This window comes from Equus przewalskii, chromosome 9 (assembly GCF_037783145.1).
Source record: "Equus przewalskii isolate Varuska chromosome 9, EquPr2, whole genome shotgun sequence".
NCBI lineage: Eukaryota > Metazoa > Chordata > Mammalia > Perissodactyla > Equidae > Equus > Equus przewalskii.
In genome coordinates, this window is record NC_091839.1 from 50,006,028 (window position 1) to 50,011,623 (window position 5,596).

General features: G+C 45.4%; 1 long non-coding RNA gene across 1 annotated transcript; it reads left to right on the top strand.

The window, feature by feature from the left end:
- Positions 1-1,073: 1,073 nt before the first annotated feature.
- Positions 1,074-5,146, top strand: LOC139073721 (uncharacterized). Its single transcript, XR_011522708.1, has 2 exons — positions 1,074-1,487; positions 4,787-5,146. It is a non-coding gene; the product is annotated as an uncharacterized lncRNA (long non-coding RNA).
- Positions 5,147-5,596: the final 450 nt, after the last annotated feature.

Consider the following 5,596-nt stretch of genomic DNA (forward strand, 5'->3'; position numbering starts at 1 on the left):
AAGAATGAAAAAGCTGAATTGAAGATTCTGTCATATGTGGGCAAGCACGGTCTCTGAAGAATATAGTTACAGAAGATGATGTGTGGCACATAGTAGGTAATCCTGGATGGATAGAGGAATTGGATGGGTAGATGGGTAGATGGATGGGTGGATGAGTGGGTAGATGGGTGAGTAGATGTGTAGGTGAGCAGATAGGTGAGTGGATGGGAGGGTCGATGAGTGGATAGGTGGATGGATGCATGGATGAATGGGCATACAGAGTCAGAGTCCAAAAAGAGACAGCATGTTACCTATAAAGGCAGCTCACCAGGGGACATGAAGGACACAGGAGAAATTCAGCAGCCCTGACAGGCAGGCAGCGTCAGAGACATCCATGAGCAGGTGGAAGGTATTCAGGGAGAGAGGGTGGAGAGTAACCTAAGAAGGGGAAGAACCCACATCCTGGAGAAGCCAAAGTGAATGGAAGATTGTTGAACCAACGAGTTATAATGGGAAAATAACATAAAAACTAAATTCTCCAATAAGAAAACAACAATGACAACAATTGGGTCTTGAGTATTAGACAGAATATCCATTCTCAGACCTAAGGCATAGAGTGAGATGTCTCAGGACTGGCACACAACTTCAGTTATCAGAATTGGGGCATGAGGTCAAGGCTGTACTAGCACCAAAGGCCACTGATGCTCAAACTTGAAACTCCTCAAATCCCTACTGCCTGCAAGTGGGATTAGTCCTCAAGCCCAGGGCAGAGCTGAGACTACAGTTGTGTTCAGAAGATCCAGCCTTGGGGAGAAGAGACAACAGAGGCTGGAAAGAAGACAACCTGAGAAGCAAACAGGACCCTAATGACTCCAGTGAAGAGAGAGGAGAACTGAGATGGGCTTCCAGAAAAACACAAACATCAAATCCCGTGGACCATTCCAACAGTCATCTGAAAACACGCCCGCCCTACAGACAAATAGCTCAATGGTTGAGAAGCTTGAATCCTTACACAGTCACAGTTCTATGTGCCCCAATTACACTGGTTACCTAGTATTACTAGTAACCAGGTAACACAAGTGTCACCAGCCATCAACATTCCATGCCATCCCTTCCATGTAAAGAGCCTTCCTCAGGCTTCCATCAGGAAAGGGAATTCCTGTGACTTAGAATAAACTGCTGACAGGAATGCTAAGACTGAGCAAGGATTATACGAAAAATATCTAAGGGTTTTCTTTTCCAAAATCAAAACATAGACCATTCATTTGAGTAGCAGGGGACTTCTGTCATTCATTGAAAGTGATAGGAAATGGTCCATTGGACTCACAGGAATACTGCTTCCTGAAATCAAAGAGCTGGAGTATGCAGAAGGCACTTTCCTTTCCAGCTCAGGTCTGGTCCTCTTACACCCTCATCGAAGGCGGCCCCAGTGCTGAGGCTCTCTGCAGCCACAGACAGAGCAGAAGAGCCAAAGTCACTGACTTGGTGCCCCAGGATGTGCTCATCTGGTAAGAAGCCCCTTCTCCCACTCCAACAGCCTGCTGGTTCTAAGGTGCCTTCCCCACATCAGTAATCTGAAGGGGTCCTCTGACGCTGTGGCATTGAGGTTGAGCAGTTGTTTTGGTTTTAGGCCATTCTGTATTTTCAGCCCCCGGCATTGCCTCCAGCCACTTGCACTTGCTTAAGAGGATCATTTGCTAGTGATGTTTGCTTGGAGCATGAGCGAGATGTGATAGTGCTACCTTTGCTTAGCAAATAACCCTGGTTTCAAAGAAAGGAGACAAGCTGTTTTGGAAACCCAGAGCTGCTATGGAGGATTCCAGAAGGAAGACTGGACTTTCCAGAACCGGGGTCTGTGGCATCTCATCCCACTGCTTTGTGAAGCACCATGCAGCAGCATCCTAACCCCTGGGGCAGCGTGTAGGTCTAACAAAGGAAAGGAAGTGCTTCTCCCAAAGTCTGGCTCTCTGTGCCAAAAAAAAGTGAAAAAACTACCTGAATTCTGAATGTTAAGATAGCCGCCACTGGCCTGTCTTTAGAGACTAGGAGAGCAGCCCCTACACTAACAGAAGATCCCTGTATCTTGCATGGCACAGCACCCTTGGTGCTGGCAATGATGCCAAAGAGAGCTTACCAGGGCAGCATCTCCTCCACCCCTGCCCTCCATGTCATTTCAAAGAAGAATTCGGCTGGGCCACTCACGTCTCCTTCCAGTGAAAAAATGCTCCGGTGTGTCAGGGCCTAGAGGACCAAGAAAGAACAACTTTATTCCATTCATCTCCACTTTCTGAGTGTTCACAGTCCTTTTCCTGGCTTGAACCACTAAAGTCATCCTCTTCTTCTGCTTCTCCTCCTTTTCACCTCTTGCCTTCCTGGATTCCCTAAGGGGAAAAACAGGGTTGGGGAGGGCAGGACAAAGAGGCTGAAGGGATGGATGAGGCTGAGAGTCGAGACCAATCCAATTAATTTTTTGCCACTGTTAAAACTAGTTGTATTGACAGGTCCTTCCATTGTCACCCTGGCAGAAAGCTTAAGACTTCCCTTCTCCAAGCTGTGGTTTCCCTTCTCCTGAGAATGGGAATGATAATGCCTATCTTGCAGGGCTGCTGAGGGAATTCAATGGTATGATGAGGGCACAGAGCCTAGCATGCAGTAGGCATACAAGAAGTGGTAGCAGTTATTGTTTTCTCCCCCCGACACGTCACGCACATCAACAACCTGTATACCATCGTTGCTTTCTCTGTACCTGGCTACCACAAGTATCCCACACAGTCAGCTTCACAGACAAGGCAGATGCAGCATTGCCCCAATCTGGCTGCCTTTGCCTGTGGCCCCTGGAGAGCAGGCAAACTCTGTCTTCGCAGGGCTGGATGAGCCCCAGAGGGCAAACTAAGCTTTGTCGTCAGAGAGAACTGGCCTTTAAGCTAAAAAGGAAATGGAACAGAAGCTGTTTTTAGAGTTCAAAACATCCAGGTACCTCTCCTTTCCATTTTAAGACACTGCCCGGTGTTCACCGTTAAGAGGCTGGCTTCAAGGAGCAGGGTTGTAATTCTAAGGCCAGGCTGCAGCACTATTTCTGATCCACCTGAAACCATGTAAGTGCCCAAGAAAATCCTGGACCCTGTAAGATTTACAGACCAATTTTCTAAACCAAAGTGGGTTGCATAGGCTTTGGATAAGAATCAGAAATCGTTTCCTTATCTAAACTGGACCACTTTAAAGAGGAAAAAGAAGATACAATATTAGCTTTCCAGGGAGTGGTTTGCAGCGATGCAAGATCAAGGAAAACAATTATCTGGAAACCTAGTGTTACAAATCAACAGTTCCCGTACAGGAAAGACATGACACCGCATTTCATAGAGCTTGAGAGTGTACACCTGAAATAACTGCCATGACACAAAAACCACCAACAAAACTTGAGTGGGATCATCAATTTGTACCCTGACCACTATCTCCCAGGTTATCACAGAAGAAGAGATACTGTCTGTCTGAACAGTGACTGGGGCTCATTCAGGGTCATAAATCTGTGGAGGTGTCAACCTCCTATTACAGTCTATACACAACTCTCACCTGGAAGTAATGGTGGCCTTGGACCCATCTATCTCAGATGGGATGGAGACACGGACCTCCATGTAGCTACAGTGGAGGCCACTGGTTTCTTGGGTATAATCTCCCCCTTAGTCAGCCAGTATTGAGTGCCCCTAGGATGAACAGGATTTTATTGGGAGCCTAGAAGCATATTCTTAGAAGTAGATGTAACTCACACTACTTAGAATGGTAACCAAATTGAACTGAGCAAATGAAAGTCTTGCCATGTAAGAAAAATGAAAATAAATAATAGCCTTAAATGGGAAATAGTCTTTAGTTAGATTTTTCAAGTAATTCTCATCTTTGTTGACCTGCTGAGGTCTTGAAAGATCATTTTGATCTTCAAAGGAATTTTGGGCTATCATAGCATCTATCCATAATCTCAAAGCAGCTTCAAAATTAGCAAATTCCCTGTTTCTCCCAAGAATGAACCTCTGAGATCATTTCACAGATGATGCTAGAAAAATGGAATCCCAATGCACTGGAGAAAGGGAAGTGTTAAGTAGGGAATATTTAAGAAAATATCTGAATTCAACTTGCCAAAATTGTGCCAAATAGACAAAAATCTGAGACATTTCTCTCCCATTCACTCCCACACACCTGCCTTCTGGAAGGGCATTGCCTCACAATCTTTCATAGTCCTGCTAGAGAAATGTTCCTACAGTAAGCTCAGAGAAGAGTGAGCTCTATTAACATAATCTTTTAGCACCACCTCTGAGCTTCACCTATTTTTCTGCATCCTGAACACTTTGGTCATTTTTCTCCTTTCCACTAGATTTTTCTTGGACAGGCAGCATCAGCAATATCTGGGAGCTTGTTAGACATGCAGACTCTCAGACCCCACCCCAAATTGCTAAAGAATTTGCATTTTATCAAGACCTCTATATGATTTCCTTGCACATGAAAGTTTGAGAAGCCTGTGCTGCATTACAATCTCCCTATTCCTAAACTCACTTGGCCCTCCTGAGTCCTACCTATTTTTATTAGCATCCCTAAAGTTTTTCTTGTGATCCTGCCCTGATTTCAGTCTCAATCTTTCCCCTATGGCTGTTCTGCCCCATCTCCCTCAGTATATGAAGTTGTGTATAAGAAAATATTACTTTTTTTCGTCTCTTGTGCTTTTCATTATCTATGCTTACCCAGATTTGCCCTCTCTTTCTCCTTCATTACACTTGTAGCTCAACTGAAACCAATTGATTGCTTGTCTGCTCCATGCCAGGTCCTGTGCCAGGTGCTACAGTTACCAAGGTAGCCAAGAGACAGGCCCTGTCCTCTAGGAGATGCAGTCTAACTGGGAAAAACTAGACCTCCTCTCATCATTCATCCCAACAGTAGGCTCTGCTGTGAGCTCTCCAGGGGCACCAATAACTGAGAGAAGAGCTTCACCGCCAAAACAGAGCAAGACATGACAACAAACAAATTATAGCTACTGGAGGTAATAATTCATTTTTAGGAAAATTGCCTACCTTTCCTCACTGTCCTTGGATTAGATGGTCAACATCGAAAGCAGAAAGATGACCAAGAACCCTCTTCTGTCTACACTTTACTGTTTCTCCCTAATAAAATATCTACCAATGCATACAAGACCCAATTGCCATCTTTATCAAAGCAACAGAGGGGAAGCTGTTGCACAGCCTAACATCCTTGGGGTATGATCTACCTCTTAGCCCACTTTTACCAGCGTGGCCACCCAAAGTGTGAACATACATGGTCGACTAAAGACGGCCACAAATTCTTCGTACGTCCCCCATAAGAGTGTCGTTTATTAACTCTCCCCTTGCATCTAGACGGGCTCTGTGACTTCCTAAAGAATAGAAGTGACACTATGCCAGTTCCAGGGCTAACCCTAAAGAAAGCCTGGACATGTCCACCTTTGCTCTTTTGGGAGTCCTGAGTCATGGTGCAAGTAATCTGACTATGCTGGTGGAGAGATCTCATGGACAGGAGAGGCCCTGAGACTACGTGGAGAGGGAGGGAGGCTCCGCCCTTCCAGCATCCCAGTTCAGATGACTCCAGTTCAATTCATCGT